Genomic DNA, 19,241 nt, shown 5'->3' with positions numbered 1-19,241 from the left:
TTTTCAAAGAAAAGTTTTGGTGCATAGGATCTCAAGTTAGTTTTTAAGGGCTCCAAAGTGAACCTCACAGTGGCTCTCGTGGGACAGAATGGTTAGGTTCTCCAGCTCTGGACCAGGAGGGCTGGATTTGGTTACTGATTCCGTCCCCATTCAAGTTGCCTCACGACTATCTACCTCAGTACACTTAGCTTCACACTGAGGTACTAATGCCCGCCTCATCTGACTGTCTACAGGTAAGTCAAACCCTCACACAGTACTCAGCTCATAAGAGCACCCCCCCCCCCACCGCCTCCCGCAGAATGGTATCTGTCAGTAGTACCACCAACCATGTTCCAACCAGATCTGCTTTAAGGAACAGCTAATATGTTAGGAGTAATTGAGAGCATGCATTGGGCACAGACCATGTGTTAACCTGGGCTGTTTCCTTTCATCTACTCTCTGCAAGCTGCTCTCAAGGATGATACCAGGCTAATCTAACTTAATACCAAAAACCCAGACTGACAGAATCCATTTGGCAACAAACACCAAATCCAAACCAGCAAGACAAACAGACTCTCTTTGCGTTCAATTCATCCTTAAGGTTTTGTGAACTCATCTCTGAGGCAAATCTTTCCATTCCTCTCAAGTTTTTCAGACAAGATTTAAAAAACAGCCAATAGTTTGAACTGAAAATGCAGGATAACGGACAGCTACTTGAAAACCGAGGGGAAAACCTCGGATTTTCCAAGACTGACAAAAACAATAACATCATTTTACACAAGAACAAACTTCTGACTACAAAATTTGAAAACACTCAAATACACAGAAATTTCCACGTATAATACATACCTATCATGTCAACACAGATTCTCTTGGCAGATAAAGAATATTACACAGACTTTATTCTGTCACTACAGAAAGCCTCAGTCACTGTCATCCGCCATTCTAGTTTAAATGGCGATTTTAGTGCTTTGTTTTCTGAGGAGGAGGAATAAACAACTTTACCATCTCCTGGTCTATGTGTCTGCTCTAGAGAATGTCAACTTGGCCCAATTACATTTCTTTCTCGTGTAGGGAAATAGCAGGGTTTGTTCCACACTGGTGCTGTATGTGTGCAGAGAAATTTCACCATTTAATTTTCATGTCTGGAAGGAAAGGAGCTTATAATCATGCTGCGAGGTATAACTATAATTAGGTTTCAAATACCACAGGTATCCCTATGATCCAATTTAAAAATAACAGAGAGTTCTGGTACTGTATTATTGGGTTGGCTTTTTTTTCCCCCCTTGAACCATCACATTCCTCAAACCTCAGGAATCACGAGAAAACCTTATCGCTGAAAAAGTGTTTTTAATTAAAAAAAAAAAAACCTAACACAAACTGTTATTAATATTTAGCACCAATAACAATTTCATACATACGTGTAGATGCTTAAAAATCATCATTATGGCTGAGTTATACCCAGCAAAATAGGTTAATGGCAAGTTTAAATTAATAAGCTTAACTTTATTACCTCTGGTGATGCTAATAAGATTTTACAATAACACAGCTTCCTAACTGTGAGGCCACACGGTGTACATTATACATGCTCCTTTACACTTATATTTTGCAGAAGATGAAACACATATACAATTTATAGGTCTTACTCAAGTCTAAGCAGCAGTTTTGTGTGTGTTTTTTGTGGGAGGAAGGGGAGGAGTATATACTCAAATGTTTTTCCCCAACCACATTCAAAAATTGAGTAAGATAGTTCTTGCCCTATATAAGATAGTATGTTTTGATACGTAACATGTGATATTCTATATAATTACACATATGCCCACTTTTCTATACTGCTCCCATTCTGGGAAGGAGACAGAAAATGAAAACAAGCACTCCCAATTCTTGGTTGTATGATCTGATTACTAGAAGTAGCCCTGTTCATTTAAAATCAGTTAGTGTGGGGCACCCAGGTGGCTCAGTCATTAAGCTGCCAACCTTGGCTCAGGTCATGATCTCACTGTTTGTGGGTTGGAGCCTCACATCATGTTCTGTGCTAACAGCTCAGAGCCTGGAGACTGCTTCGGATTCTGTGTCTCCTTCTCTCAACCCCTCCCCTACTCACACTGGCTCGCGTGAGCTCTCTCTCTCTCTCTCAAAAATGAATAAACTTAAAAAAAAATTTTAATAAATAAAATCAGTTAGTGGTTCTAAACACCAAATAATACTGAAAACACCAGGAAAGCGTCTAGAGAAAAGACAAATCTACAAGACACAGGGTATGTAAGCATGCTAATCAAGCATTTGTAAAATATCAAATGCTTAATAATCTTATTCCAAAATATTTCAAGAGTCAACTTCCACTCAAACATACCCACTATATTACAAAAATCCCATGAATGTATAAATTGTACACGAATACCCAAAGTCATACAGAGCATGGTAAGGCCTTGTTGACTCAAAAAACTGACTCCAAGAAATAAAGAAATAGAGCTTCAGGGGCGCCTGGGTGGCGCAGTCGGTTAAGCATCCGACTTCAGCCAGGTCACGCTCTCGCGGTCCTTGAGTTCGAGCCCTGCGTCGGGCTCTGGGCTGATGGCCCAGAGCCTGGAGCCTGTTTCCGATTCTGTGTCTCCCTCTCTCTCTGCCCCTCCCCCGTTCATGTTGTCTCTCTCTGTCCCAAAAATAAATAAACGTTGAAAAAAATTTAAAAAAAAAAGAAACAGAGCTTCAAATAAAATGGGATCCCTTAAATAACTGAGTAATTCCCAGCTCACAAGATTATAAGAAAACAAACAAAATTTGAGAATCTATTTGGAAATCTGTAGGGGAGAGAGAACTTTCCTGAGCACTTAGAAATTTAAGAAGGCAGTTCACATTCCAGTAATTCCAGGTTTGTCCCCAATAAATCTGTACCACTCATTGTTCAAAAAAAAAAAAAAAAAAAACCTATGGGGGGGTGGCATTTAACACTTAGATAAAATGTAATATGTCTACAGTGTTGGAAATCTTTTGTGAACTGACCTAACAGTAAAAAATAACATGAGTATAGAAGCTAATATTCAAAAGAGCTCTTTTACGTAACAAATATACCCATGTAAAAATCTCTATCAAGTATCATTCTACAGATGGTTTTAAGTACTTGGTAACCACCTTCACATTTTAATTTTTCAGATTATTCCTGTTCCTTGTACAAAAGCATTAATACCATGATGTTACTCCTCAAAACTTTAGTTTGACACAAAAAAAGCTCAGCAAGAGAAGAAAACATTTTCCTTCATGAATTCAAAAATAACTCAAGCTATGAGATTTCTAAAGCAGACTCCTTTTTCTTTTTCCTAAAATACATATGAAGCCAGTCATGGAGGATTATCAAATAACATGACTTGATGCAATTTCAGATTCTGAGATTAAACAAAATCCAAGCTACTTGGCCAAGTCAGTAAACAACTGGACAAAGCTGAGTTTTGGGGGAGGGGAGAAGTTGCCTAAAAGGGACCTTGGCGATTTTAAGACTCTTAACTCCTCTTTTACCCCCTTCCCTCCAAATACATATGCCAGAGCAAATGTAAAATAATCACTTCGCTTAGAAATGCAGGCCTACACAGATTAATTTATTAGCCTCCAACAATCCAACAATTCCAAGAAGTAACCAGTTTGAAATCTGAAGCAGAGAAGTTAGATGATTTATTAGTAATTCTGTAAGTCATTCTTCCAACTTGCTCTCTTCTGGTCAACGTTGGATGTTAGGGCTGTGTTTGTCTAAAAGTACCATACAGAAAGAAAATTGTTCCAAAGCAAGACAAATCTAGACAGAATGAAAGTTTCCTGTTCCTTCGGTAAATGATAATTCTCATGTGGACAATATTCAAGTCTTGGGAGAAAGAAATAATCAACAGGAGATTCCATTTTGAATTCCTAACTCCTTTAAACCTAACCTCATACAAATCTTTCACAAAATCTGTGTAACTTATAATGCAAGCTAAGCCCACAACAGCTAGTCTTAAACCAATGTTCTGGGTATCATCAGGGTAGCTTCTGTTTGGTGATATCTCAAAACTGGTTTTTCAGTCTGTAATAATAAATGTTGCCATTGACAGAGAATGGAAATACTGTTAACGATTAAAGTCTCATAGTTCTTTCAGTATTTATGTGTTTTATTAAAACACAAATATGCTCTTTGTCACTCCCAGATGGCCATGGGAATGTCCATATTAGCCATCTGTAGGTCAAAAAACCTTATAGTTAGCCATGTAGGAAATAAAAAAAACCTACACTGGACCTTTGGTTTCTCCAGCAGAAACCAGAGTGTGAACCACAACAAGATGAGCAAAAAATGAGCAAAAAATACTTTACTCTAAAAGCAATACATGTACTCAAGGAACAGTTTCAGTCAATGGGCTAATAGTTAATATCTAACTATTCTGTATTCACTATTGATAATTCAACGTAAGTTTTCACAATTTAAGTTCTAAACACTAAATGTAAGTTTAACATTGACAGTTTTTTTTTTTCAATGCACAGCCTATTTCAACCATAAGGCTATTTTTTAAGTTATTCATAATTTTATGTAAAATGGTGTTCAAAAAGCTTAAAAGAATAAATACACTTGGGTCAGGAGATAGAGATCAAGACAATTAACATAAAATAGGGGCTTCCTCCTTCCCAAATAATATTTCTGATAAAGATCTGAGTCAATGAAAATACAAGCTTGCCAACAGGTAAAAAGTTTTAATTCGGTCTTTGCAGTGCTGCATCATAGCCAAGTGACCGTTACTCTTTAGAGAAAGGGGAAAGAGTTGGGTTAAAATATCTTTTGCCTTCAATCCTGATTTATGATTTCCTCCACAGAAAAGCACAATTTCTGCCAAGCAGAGAAACACAAGGCTTAACTTTCCATTGGGGGGGGGGGGGGGGGGGTGGACCCGGTAGCAATCTTTTTTTGCATAAAATAATCACTTTTATGTAGCTCACTCATGCAAAACACAAAACCAAACAAAGGCATCAGGGATCTATAGTCCTGGCAGGATCTGCAAAAACAAGAAACGAGAAAAGCCACGTTAAGACACATTTCCAGAGCTCTTTCAGCTTTCATCAGAAACCAGCAGTTCTACTTCCCGTGGCCTGTGCCACAGACAAGGGATGCCTTTCTTCCACCACCTTATCTCTCTGAATAAAACAATTTTTTAAAAGAACCAGAAGGAACCAGCTATTTTACAAAAGCACAGAACCTTATCAAAGTCTAAATGTTTTCTGACGCATCTCAACGAACCCCCACCACCTCCTTGAAATGACTATACTCACTCGGGTACTGGAAGGGCCTGCCTTCCCTGAGTCATTTTGCCCACCTCACCCCAGCCTCATCTCCCTGGAGGACTGTCCTCAGGGATCAAACAATACAAGCTCTTCTGCTTGGCAAGCTGACAGAAGTTTTATAGTAGCAGTCCTGTCTCCTTTAACTTCCTAGGACATCAAATTCCAGTTCTTCAAAACACTCCTAATAGGTCACAATTTCCAGATCTCTGGTCATAGTATCTCCCCACCCCAAAACTGGCAACGTTCCAACGTGGCACCATTCCTTAAAATGGAGCGGACGGGTCTAGCACAAGAATCTCCAACACAGAGCACAAAGGGAATGTTCTCTCCAGGAAACTGGACACTAATTACATTATATCTGCTAAATGTGGTAAGGTTAACTTTCCTTAACTCTCCATTGCCACAGCATCACATTTGTGCTCAGTGACAACCCCCAAGACGCCTTCGTCAAACCAACTCATCTTCATTTTTACGGTTTTCTAAAGTTTAATTTCTTTCTGAGAGAGAGAGAACACGCACATGAACAGGGGAGTGGCAGACAGAGAGAGAGAGAGAGAGAGAGAGAGAGAGAGAGAGAGAGAATATCCCAAGCAGGCTCTGATAGCACAGAGCCCGATGAAGGGCTTGAACTCATGAACCATGAGATGATGACCCTGAGCTGAAATCAAGAGTCGAACGCTGAACTGACTGAGTCACCCTGATGCCCCTATAGTTGCCTGTCACCCTGACGCCCCTTTAGTTGCCTTTTTTTTTAATTTTTTTTCTTAACACTTATTTATTTTTGAGACAGAGAGAGGCAGAGCATGAATGGGGGACAGTTAGAGAGAGGGAGACACAGAATCTGAAGCAGGCTCCAGGCTCTGAGCTGTCAGCACAGAGCCTGATGCAGGGCTCGAACTCACGGACTGTGAGATCATGACCTGAGCTGAAGTCAGCTGCTTAACCGACTGAGCCACCCAGGCGCCCCTTTAGTTGCTTTTTTAAATATAAATTCACAACATAACATATAGCCCTGTGACTTAAAATAGTACCAGCTTCACTTCACCATACCATCTCATAAGGATTATTTTCTGAATTCTGTTGCCAGTGGTCTCTTCCAGCTTTGTTTCAACCATCACTCCCAATTACTGATAAAAAATGCTGAGTAAAAACTCTGTGGTGAGCACTTCGAAGTACCAAATCATTTCCTCCTAATGCACATCTTTCTTTACCGAAGAAAATACCAGTTTTCCTAAAGCAAGTATTTTAAATAGAATGAACAGCTTCACCAGGCTGAGAAATCTGGTGAATGGCAATATGTAAGGAAGGAATAATCAATTTAAAATCGTTTTCGTTAAACAGAGCATGACAGCTACCTCTACCAGCACAGACGTCTCTACTACAGTTGTCTTGATTACACCAGGCTGTGTGTTAGCTCCAGAATGGAACAGAAGTCTTAACAGGAGTGCCAGCTAATGTCTACAAGTTAACCAGATGGGAACTGTTAAATACTCTCAGGATCAAATTTGTTGAAACACTGGTATTCCCAAAAGTCACCTTCTTGTGCCCTGTTCAGTTCTATGAACAGCAGGTTTATTCGAGGCACAAGCAAGAGCTGCTTATCAATTGCCTCTTTAGTTTTTTAAGTAACACACATATTTCATGGGACGCCCGGGTGGCTCAGTCATTTGAGCACCCGACTCTTGATTTCAGCTCAGGTCTTTCATGATCTCGGTTGATGAGTTCGAGCCCCGAGTCAGGCTCTGCACTGACAGTGTGAAGCCTGCTTGGGATTCTCTCTCTCTGCCCCTCCCCCCTCAAAATAAATAAATACACATTTAAATAAATAAATAACACATATAATTCAGAAAGCACTCTCTAGTTGTTCAATTTGAAGGACTGGAGAAGGGAAGAGAAGTAGGAACTATTATTTGATTTTTGGCCACAGCCAGCTCCATCTCAGCCCTATTCCAACAGAGGATCTCTCTGAAAATGTTCTCAAAGGTATGGAGAATTACTAAGGGAATCAAATGAGGGCCAGCCATGTCAAAAATGTGAATGGCACTCTCTGGAGTCGTGCACGCTGAGTCCCTGAGCATATGGCCCAAAGTGACCAATGTACTTTTGAAGGGACCTTTTCCTTACCACAGATAAACTGTGTAGACAAGAATTGTTTTTTATTCAGCTCACAAATCACCAATTCATAGGAAACCCATTACCCATAAAGAGTTAGCCACACACCACAAAGGCTCCTTGTGGAGAACTCACATCAAGCACCAGGGACTTTTCCAACACATCTCCAGCATTTTGGTGACATCCACAGAGAGAAAACTTTACTGAGCACTCTTGGGTTTCTGCAGGCTGATCCATCAAGTCAGCTCATATAAGCAGATGGGTTATCCAGCAGGAAAGCCAACAGCCTTCATCCTCTGGACAGCTAAGAGAGCAGGAAGCCAGAAAAGGCTGGAGAAGAACACTACACAACAGGTTACAAAACAGCATTCACACAGAGCCCTGAGGAGCACATTCCCCAACCCAGCTGGACTGAGTGATGATAGAGGCAGTATTGAGGGAGAGATCAGACTTGTCAGTCACCCACTCAAAGTTCTGCTCTCTTCCTATCACTGTAAGTCCAAGTTCATCTTTATTTTCAATGTCCCCCAGCCCCCCACCTAGGGCAGTGACCAGGGCCATGCCATAGCATATTAAGTTCAGTGTTACCAGACAGCCCTCAGCCAGAGGAAAGAAGAGCCTTTTACCCCTGTGAGACAGGGGCTTGGAGTCACAACTAGAATCCCACCTTGGTACTGTGGGCTGAGTATGAATGCATTTTTCCTCCCCCGTCCTCAGCCCCATCTGAGGGCTCAGTCCCAACCTCAATGTTCCATCCCACAGCTGGGCATCTCTCAGAGCAACCCCAACAGTCATTCTCTGCTCCGGGCATCCCTCCAATCAACCTATACACGGGGTCAGTGTTCCTGACTGCAGTTCAGAACCACTCGGCTAGACACTCACTCTGGGAATGACCGTCAAGGATTATCGCAGCAAAAGGGCATCTTGACCCAAAATCAACTGCAGTTCAATTCTCTCATTGACCATAGGTCTGTCTATTCAAAAGATGTGGAAGGAAAATATTGCTGCCTTTGAAATGTAATCTGCAGGTGATCTGAATTTAAAATATACCAGCCAGGGGCATGCCTGGGTGGCCAGTTGGTTAAGCGTCATTGAACTTCAGCTCAGGTCATGATCTCACAGTTCATGGGTTCAAGCCCCACATCAGGCTCTCTGCTGTCAGCACGGGAGCCTGATTTGAGTCCTCTGCAACCTCCTCTGCCCCTCCCCCACTGGTTCTCTCCCTCTCTCTCCCTCTCTATCCCTCCCTCCCTCTCTCTCCCTCTCTCTCAAAATAAATAAATAAACTTTAAAAAAGAGTACCCATCTCAGTTGTCTTATTGGTGAAGAAGACAATATAACAGTATCCACCTCAGAATAATTGCGAAGAGTCCAATGCTCTTATGAAAGCACTGCCACATCATAAGTAGTCCATAAACACCAACTATTATTACTGCTGCCCTTTCAAGTCCTAACACATTAGCTGTTCTCCTATCTGTGCTTGTTTTATTTCCACCAACCAGATCGACAGCAAGTTCTTGTGTGTGATGGGACAAAAAAAAAAAAAAAAAAATACATAAGCTTTGAAATTAGGCAAGAATGAGCATCTAGGTTCTTCTATTTACTTCATTACTTAAAAACATTTTTTTCACATTCCAACACTGCTGTAATTGGAATGGGTCTTACATTTAGTGAAATTGGGGATTATCTCTGATCTTGAGCAAGTTATTTCATCTCTGTGAAACTGGTAATATCACCTTCCTCTCTCAGTGTTGTAGGAAGGCACGATAACATCATGCAAACCCCAAACACACAGCAGGCAGCCCTGGTATACCGCTTCTGGGTCCACCGTCTTGTACACAAAAGATGCTTAGGAGGTTAATAAATATTTACATGTATTTAACCGAGCACCCATCATCCATGGAGATTTAAAAATAGTGCCCAGACCCATTCCAAGTCAATGTGTGTGGATGTCCCTGCTGAAGCAGTCTCTAGAAAACATCAAGGGGTTTAAATACAGGAACTTTCCAGAGGGTCAGTGTATGGACGTCCAGAGCCCTTGGCAAGGACCTGCGGCTCTTTTTAATAACCCACCAGAGCCCTGGTAGTGTCTAACTCTCCACAGAGACCAAGCTCAGGTTCAAAGTGTGACAGTGGGCCAGCGAGTGTCAGCATTTTACAAATCCCGTAACAACTCCTGGCACGTAACAACAGTTTTAAGCTCTTACTTCATTGTGCTCTGCTAAACCCTTCACGATAATCCCATGAAATACAACCAATTTCATCCACATTCCTGCTTTCTGAGGCCCCGAGTTCAAGTCACACCTTAGTAAGTAGCAGATATCTGTGTGGTTCCAAGGCCTGTGTCCTTAACAACTATGTTCTCTCTCTCAGAGAGGTTATGCAACATCAGCTGGAGAAGGAAGCAAGATGCCCCACACTTTGAGGTCTTGCCTTCAAAACAGCCAAATAGCACCCTCCCCAGACTGGTGTCAGACCTTCCTGCTCCAGGTGAATGGAGGCAGAAGCAGGTGGATGGGTGGGGCAGTTCCCTGTAAAGTGGGTTTCCAAGCCCCTTGGTGCTGCCTCGGTCCTCAGACTCCAGTCAGCCCTAACAGGCAATGTTTTCTGTTTGACCTGTCTCCATTTCTCTTCTTCCTGACTTATTTCCCAAAGCTCCAGGCAACACCCTCCAGATCACCTCTGGTTTTCCATTTTCTTGATAGAGGCTTCCTCCATCTTGTTCTTTGTTTAAATTCTGGTTCTTCAAAGTTTCTCTTCCAACATCAGTTATTTCTCCCTACACAGTACCACACTACTTGGCAAAGAAACTCTTCTTGATTCATCCTTTGCAGAAGTGAGTCATAACAAAAAGTCGTAGTTGGGAGATTCCCCGTCTGAACTTTCCAGAATGCCAGTGCACATGTGTAGGCATGTCACAAAGACGGAAAAGCCAGAGGAAGACACAGACTACATTATAACTTGCCTCGCCTGCTCCTTGCACTGTGAGATCACCGTAGGCTCTAGGAACCACACTGAGAAAGACCATCCAAGTGGAGAGTTCAAGACGACACAGTGCACGTGTTCGACAGACTCACCTCAGCCCTTCCGGTGCGGCAGAGTCACTATGCTACATTAATTTCCTTCTCATCTGAGGAAACCTTGCAAGTTTGTTTTATGCCATCTCCCATTTCCAGGCAATACGATAAACTGGCTGGCAGCTCATCGATTTGACATGCAATCACCAAATCGCCACATCCCTCCAAGAGGTGAGATGTGTGTCTAACACAGAACCTATCACCATGGCAGCTGCAGTTGTTCAGTTTCTGAATAAGGAACAGTGACCTATTTCTCTCTCCACTACACCTGTAACAGAAACAAACAGGTTAGTAACATCTCGTGTGACTCGCATTACGGAGCTCCCGAGCAAAAAGACAAAGGATACAAGGGTTACATAGGAGCTGACAGGGACTCACTGGGAAGTGAAACCCAGTGGTCAGAACACACACCTTGGCTCTGTGCCAGCCCCAAATCATCAGCCTTCCCTACCTCCGGGCCCCACAGCACACTCAAACTACAGAGATGATGGGCCAGCAGAACCCACCGCCTCCTTCACTCACTAGAAGATAGAAATGATGAAGAACCATGTTCACTTTTGCAGATATGACTTAATCTGAGGTTGGAAAAGACGCAGGACTTTACCCTCGCTTACCCATCCCACTTACACCATGCCAGACGGTTTCAGATATTTGCGGAGTACAACTGGCTCTTGGAAATGCCAGAAAACTCACTCATTTTTTTCAAAGCCCATTAACTTATCCTTTGGCAACAGAACTCCTAAATTATCATCCTCAACCACACTAAAATGCCCTGTCAGGTGACCGGAACTTCGACAGAAGCTATACTCTCCCATTATTTCCCCTCCGTCCATAGGGTCCCCTAGAAAGTTTCAGGTCTGATGGTTTGTGTGCCTTAACCTGCTTGCCTGACATTTATGGTGATGAACCACCAATTCTATAAAATCAACTTGAGTTAGATATCCCAGAGACAAATTCATTTATGCACACATACGATTACTACGATTACTACTGTTGATTTATCATTAACCTCTTCCTTCAGTTTTGCTACGGGATCCAAGTTTCTAGCTTTGCAGATAAAGAGACTTACCCTATATGCTGAGATTTTGGTGTTCTCTATTACTGTTTATTTTTTTAAGGGGTTAGATTCTTTGGGACAGGGGAGTGGACACTGGTGTGCTCCACTCAAATCCCAGTTTTAAAACTTTTGTTTATTTATTTTGAGAGAGGCAGAGACAGAGCAAGTAGGGGAGAAGGCATAGAGAAAGGAAGAGAGAATCCCAAGCAGGCTCCGTGCTGCCAGCATAGAACCCAACACGAAGCTCGAACTCACGAAACTGTGAGACCATGACCTGAGCCAAAACCAAGAGTCAGACGCTTAACCGACTGAGCCACCCAGGCACCCCCGAACCCCATTTTTAGATCCAGTTGCACTCCTCCCCAGCTGCTGACAGCTCACAGGGAAAGCCCCCAGCCAGCCGCAGGACACTGCTTCACTCAAGGTTAAGCCACCAGAAGGGGTGCCCAGTTGCCAGCAACGGGCTGATTCAGGGACACACACGTCCAGCTCCTTGCCTCCACAGGGCCATCCCAACTCGAGAGCTCCCCTTAAGCGCAGCTGGGGCCTCCATTACTGCTGATCAGCTTCTCCTCCACCAAATCCCACTGCCTTTTCCTCCCCCCTAAAATCCCTCAGCACCCAACTCCTGGGCTGAGCATGCTTCCAGTGTCCCTCAAAGACAGGCTGTTTTCTAAGCTCAGCAAGTTATTTTTAAAATTGTACTGAGGGAGTTACAGGTCCTAGACATGTTCCATCAAGACATGCTATCAGAGGTCCAATGAAGGCCGAAAACAATCTTTGAAAAATATGTGACTTGGTTTAATAATTACAGACATTCTGATCATCAATCCCGATCACTTTCTGAACACCAAGCCGATACAGTCAACAGGGACAGGAGTTAAATAATGCCCAGGAGTATCACAGGTTCACAAGTAAAGAAGGTGAGACACTGCCAGGCTAGTGACTTGCACGTCACAGCATCATGTGGCACTGAAAACTGACACGAGAGCACGGATGCCAGGTCTGATGTTTGCAACCTTAGCCAATGGAGTACGCCCCTCCCCACATAAGGCACACTTGCTTCATAACCTCAAATCCTAGGAAATCATTCTAAAGCTACTTAAAAAGAACAGTTCTACATGTAAGTATGACATTAAGTCCTAAACACCTTATCCCCAGTATTTCAAACTTTTAATAACAGAGAACTCTTAGAGCTGACAGATTATTGATGACTTTGTAGTATTTGCTGCATCCCCAAGAAAGCAGACGGCAGACAGGCCTGAGCAAGAATCAAGAGCTACTGCTACAGCGTCGAACAGGAGACAGTACCACTTCCCAGAAAACCCTGAGGAACCATCTACCAGTCACTCAGGCCCCCTAGCCCAGTATAGGGCCCGGGATGGCATTAGGGATGTCACAAAAGTAGAAGTCAGAGCAAAAGCAGATACCTGCACAGTGTCTGTTATCTTATCACCAAAGGTTTGGGTTCAGAAGGTTAAAAATGAAGATAATGTTCTCCATGTGAAAAGCTCAACTTAAAATCACACTCCTGCTTAATGTTTTATAGCTTTTTACACATTGTCTCCTTTGACCCTCACAGCTCTCCGTGTAAGGGCAGGACTGGTATGATTATTACCTCACTTTTATGACTTACCCAGGATCACACACCTGATCAATGTTGGGATTAGATTGCCAGATTCTTGGTTCAAGATCCTTTCCCATAAAATCTACCCATTTGCAATTTTTCTATGTATTTCTCCAGGATTGTGTGCAAAGCCCCCAAGACTCTGTCTCCCTCCTCCATCGGCCTTTCTGGCTTCCACCTTCATAACTACAGATCTGTTTCATAGGAACATGGATTATCAACAGCAGGTGGTCCTGAACAGGGCCACAAACCACCCTCCAAGGTCTCTCTTTCTCAAGGACTTGAAACAACGCAGATACTCTGTTGGTACCACAACTTCTAAAGTCTAGCTGACAAGAGGCTAAGGAGATCAAGTTATATGACCACAAGGGTTCAGTATCTCTGACTAACCTGGTTCCTATCAGTCGAATACACAAGAGGGCAGTGGGGTGGGGAGAGCGAAGAAAAGGCTTTATATTAAAAGGCTCACCACTTTCTTAGACACAGTCATTGTTCTTAGGAAAGCCTTCCACCCTGGTCAGCAGGCTTTGCTACCGTCATTTGAGACACTTGGTGGGTTTTATTCTTGCCAACTTGGCATTCTGTTTCTGCAACACAAAAATGCTTGTACTGAAGAGATCAGATGGGGATTCTCAACGTTTTCAGGAACATGAGGAACAGAAGCAAGCGTCTCTCTGCCTCAGGTGGATGCATTACAGCTTGTGGGAGTGCTAATGAGAGCTAATTACTCTATTTACTCCATAAGCCAGCCAGCCAGCCAGCCAGCCAGCCAGCCAGCCAGCAACAAGAAATGCCTGGTAAAACTCGCTGGGTTCTCAGGCTTTGTTTCAAAGGGCTGGTGCCAAAACGATCTGGCTGATCCGTAGTGGGCTCAGGGCTGCCCAACTGGATTGTTATCTTGTGATCACAAAGCACAATCTTTAGTCCTTTGTATCCTGTTAATTAATAGTTACATCAGCACCAATTTTATTCTTCCAGATTTAATCTACTCTCTCCACCATTATCAACACTCCCACCTCTGCCCCCAAATGTCCACTCTGGCTACAAATTAAGAAATCAAACATTAGGCCCAGAATTTTAGGAAAACAACGGCCTACTGACCATTAAAATGGAGCATAGCATTTTACAATGTCCTACACTCACTTTGCAATAGTCATGAGATTTGGCCAACAGTGCACTCACTTTGATCCTTGAACTCTAGATATAAGAGGGAACTCAGAAATCACGTAAATTTCACTTAATCATTGATACTTAACTGTATCCATGTGTTATGTAAAGCATATACATATGGCATGAATTATATAAAAATGCAACTAATTTATGACTCTAATTCACGTAACTTATATAAATTACATTAAAAAGAAGCTTTCCCATCCTTGTCTCTCCATTCCTACGGGGGGGGGGGGGGGGGGGGGAGGCGGGAATGGAAAAAACATAGGACAACAGATTTAAATTTCCCAGAATAAGAACAAGAAGGTTAGTTATTAACCCACTAAGGCCCCATCCACATTAACCTTTCCCCTTTCCAATACTAAGAGGGTGTATTGTTGAAAATGCAACTGTGGCTTCAGGAACAAAAAATAAATAAGATCCAAGAAACACTTTAAAGAAGATTGCCGAAAGGCATTATCTTTAACTCCATAGAAACAAGGCTGCATTGGATTATAATACAACTCTAAGCTAACATATATAATTACTTGGCTCAATTTATTAAAATGAAAAAGTATGAATAAACATACAATAGAAGTTAACTGGCAAGACAATCCTCATGTTGAAACTCTTTAGGCAGAAAGAGGCTTTCTGCCTCTTTAGTGGAGGCTTTTTAGGTGGATGACCAAATCTAGCATAAGGACCAATCAAATTCAACTTACTTTGTACATGGTCTGAAAAATGAGATTTAATTAACAACTGGTCTCCAGAGTTATTTAGCAACTTTCTCTTTTTTCGTGATTTTCTACGACTTTCTTTTTAAGACTACTTTGTTACCTGAATGTTTATAATAACAGGGGACAAGTAACAACTCCATGAAAGATGCCAAAAATCTCAACTATGTGTAAAGGAATGACTGGGTTATGGCTCTTCCAAAAAACGGTCCGTGCTTTTACATAAACATGTAGACAAAACATGTTTTGTTTTGGCTGTGAGTACAGGACTAAGCTGGAGATTCATCACAAAGTTCTCCAAGCAGAAGGATTTCAGAGAAGCAGGTGATATCCACAACAGGGAAGAACATCTACTCAATAGGAAAATAAGCAGGCCAGATAAACAAATGTTTCTTGCACTGAAATATAAATAATATTTACTAAAATTTCACAAGTCTGAGAAGGTTTGCCAGTTATTCTGAAATGCTGGTAACAAAAAAGAACAGTAGCATTTTGAGCCTTGAGACTAGGAAGCAGTCACTACCGAGCACCCACAATTAGTGAGCCAGGGACTGTTCTAGGAGTCTTGTATAGATTATCTCAACTTAAACTTTCCAACATCCCTGCAAGGTAGACATTGTTGTTTCCATTTACAGACAAGGAAACCAAGGCTCAGGCTGGTCAAGTAGCAAAGTCACAATATTAAGACATGACTCTCCTGGAATCCCATCCAAGCTATGCCTGATTCCAAAAACTAAAGTTGCTGCTACCTTCTGCCCAATAGCACCACCGAGAAATCACAACCAGAAATCACAATGACAGAACTGTTTCAGAAGCACAGAGGATCAGCTCTGGAGTCAGAAGCTCCAGATTTTAATTATGCTTCTATTGAGTGGTGGTTTCCTCCAAATTAATGGAGATGAAAATAGTACTTAACCTCATAAGGTTGAGGTGAGAAGCATATAAAAAAGCCGTAGTGAAAGCGTTTTGCAAAAGAAGTAAGCGCTATTTGTTATGATACCTTCCTCTTCAAGCTTCAGCTGGTGAACTGCACCTAGGGAGCCCCTCACAGGCCAGGGAGTGACCTTGATGAGGCTGAGCAACACAGAGCCTGGAGCCAAAGAGAATAAAACCTCAGGGGTAAGGGGGGGGGGGGGGGGGAGGGGATTTTGGCCAGCCTCTGCTCAGTATACCTTCCCAGGCACTAGACAAAATAATTGTTGTGGGCCAACTCTGTGCCAGGCACAGCCACCGTCTGCTCAGCAAGCTGCTGGCCCCGGTGACTCAGCCAGGTGAGAACTGTGGAAGCCCCTGCCTTCAGGAAAGCTCGCTTCCACCCTGTGGGAAAGGAAATTAAAACAAAACCAAACAAGCCACGGCCCAACATGAGCCTCAACCTTTCTCATCAACTTTCTCTACTCACACATACCCAACCCACTCACACAGAGACGTGGAGTGTTTTCCATGGTACACAATGGGTGCCCATATTAGACCAAGTTCTTGAAGCCCATTTATCCTCATTAAGAAACTCTATAGGGGCGCCTGGGTGGCGCAGTCGGTTAAGCGTCCGACTTCAGCCAGGTCACGATCTCGCGGTCCGTGAGGTCCGTGAGTTCGAGCCCCGTGTCGGGCTCTGGGCTGATGGCTCAGAGCCTGGAGCCTGTTTCCGATTCTGTGTCTCCCTCTCTCTCTGCCCCTCCCCCGTTCATGCTCTGTCTTTCTCTGTCCCAAAAATAAATAAATGTTGAAAGAAACTCTATAGCGGTCTACAGTGGGGAGAGAATTTTAAAACACTGACAAGTCAGTATAATCACGTCCAAAATACAAAGGGTTCATTTGAATATAGACAAAAGAAGGTGAAAGACGGTGGAAAAGAAAATCAAGATTTGACTACATAAAAATTTTCTATTTCTATATGACTAAAAACAAAATTGAAAGACAAACCAAATAGAAAATTGAAGGGAAAAAAACGAAGTCAAAATATTTATAATAAAAATGATAAAAGGTAAATAAGGATTAAGTGAAACACATAGTTTACAGCAAACAAGAAAGATACTAATTCCCAATAATAAATAAGCAGGCAAAGTTCATGAAGTTTCAACAGGAAATACAGTCAACAGTCGTATAAACATGTTTGATCTCATTAATATCAAATAAAAAAGAAAAGAAAAACAAAAGTCTTTTCTCCTAGAAAATTGCCAAATATTATTAAAATGAGAAATCATTCTGCTAATGGCAGCAAAACTTAGTACAAACTTTACTGGCAACCAATAGCAATATCAACCAAGATACTCATATGCATGCACATCCTTTGGTTCTACTTCTGGTCATCTATGACAAAGATAAAAAGGATCTGGGGGCACTAGGGTGGCTAAGTCAGTTAAACATCCGACTTCGGCTCAGGTCTTAATCTCACAGTTCATGAGTTCCAGCCCCGCATCAGGCTCGGCACTGAGCGCTTGCTTTGGATCCTCTGTCTCCCTCCGTTCCTATCTCTCTCTTGCACTCTCGCTGCTCTCTCAAAAATAAACATTAAAAAATGATCTATACAGAAAATGCTGACTGCATAAAGACGCTCATCAAATACTGAAAACAGCCTCCTCAATGGGATTAAATAAATCAAGAAACATCCCTACATAGGATACTTTACAGTCTTTAGAGATAGTATTGACAGGGGTGCCTGGGTGGCTCAGTTGGTTAAGCGTCCGACTTCGGCTCAGGTCATGATCTCATGGTTTGTGAATTCAAACCCTGCATCGGGCTCTGTGCTGACAGCTCAGAGCCTGGAACCTGCTTCAGATTCTGTGTCTCCCTCTCTCTCTCTGCCCCTCCCCTGCTCCCACTCTGTCTCTCTCTCAAAAATAAACAAACATTAAAAAATGTTTAAAAAAAAATAATATTTACAGTTATTTTTGTAGGGTGAGGAAGGGCAAATAAAACAATGTTAAATAAAATAAAGGGGGGGACACAAATCACATACTCAATATTTCAAATATGGGGAAAAGTACAAATAAAAAAATGTAAAGAAACACAGCAACTATAATTGTACCTTTGTGTGGTAGGATTACTGAAGACTTTTTTTTTTTTAACTGTGTCTTTATGGTTGTTCTATGCTACTAAAATTGTCCATAAGGTGCATTATTACTTTTGAAGTTACAAAAGATTTAAATAACCATATCCCCTGCAAATCCACAACAAACAATTGATGGAAATCCAACAACCTTCCAAACCACTCCCACCAATACCCAAACACTGTGCAGTGGGCAGGTAAGACAGTAAACAGGGGGAAGGGTGGCCTTGTTTTAAATCTAGGACTAGAAAAACATGAGGCTTGTTGATGTGAAAACAAGAACTTTTCACATCCCACTTGCCAAAACATATTTTGGAAATTCATTAACCAGAATATTTTCCATCAGAGAGAGGACTTAAACCCACACACCAAAATTATCATAGAACAAACCAGTTAAGCAAGCAGGAAGTTTACCAGGAACACCCTAAAAATTAACAATTGTTTTCACAGCTCCGATACATGCAGCCAGCTCATGTTAGCACACAGCGTAACACAAACATTCTCCAGTTGAGTCTTCTAAACAGGAGAGCATGAAATCCTTAGAACAAGGGTTTTCCTTGGCAAGGATCACAGATGCCGCTGACACGGAGCCTTTTGGGATTCACCCTCCTCAAGGCTTGATTTTACAATCTTTGAGATGGCATGCATGGTCTGGCTTCATCCTCACAAACCCACAAGGCAGGGTTTCTCACCTTCAGCACCAGCTGTCAGTTTGAGCCGGTAATTTCTGGTTACGTCCCTTGCATTGAAGGGTGTTCAGTGGCATCCCTGGACACTAGTCACTGGACCTCAGTCCTCCCTCCATCCCCAGCTGTAACATGAGAAATGTTTCCTGACTCCTACGGGGTGAAATCACCCCAGCTGAAAACCAGCGGTACAAATGATAAGCTATTATTGCCCCCATTTTACAAATGAGGAAATAGACACAGCTAGGCCCATCTAACTTCAAAGCCCAAGATCCAAAACTCTATACTTGTATTTGTGCACAGGTCGGAGGCATACCTTCTAGTATAACTGCTGCCCACCCATCTCTCCTACTTGATATCCTTTGCATCACCCCCATGGAGCCTTGTCTACGCCTTGGTGCATACTGGCTGAGTAAACCATTTCTCTTGTCACGGAAACATGTATTGACAGTAACAGACACAGCCTGGCAACAAAG

General features: G+C 42.3%; 1 protein-coding gene across 11 annotated transcripts in view; it reads right to left on the bottom strand.

Annotated features, from left to right (window-relative positions):
* PPFIBP1 (PPFIA binding protein 1) overlaps positions 1 to 19,241 on the bottom strand; it is a 179,917-nt gene that overhangs the window by 146,135 nt on the left and 14,541 nt on the right. The window lies entirely within an intron of this gene.

Source organism: Felis catus, chromosome B4, assembly GCF_018350175.1.
Source record: "Felis catus isolate Fca126 chromosome B4, F.catus_Fca126_mat1.0, whole genome shotgun sequence".
Lineage (NCBI taxonomy): Eukaryota > Metazoa > Chordata > Mammalia > Carnivora > Felidae > Felis > Felis catus.
The sequence above is the reverse complement of the archived record's forward strand: the minus strand, read 5'-3'. Positions and strand labels throughout refer to the sequence as shown.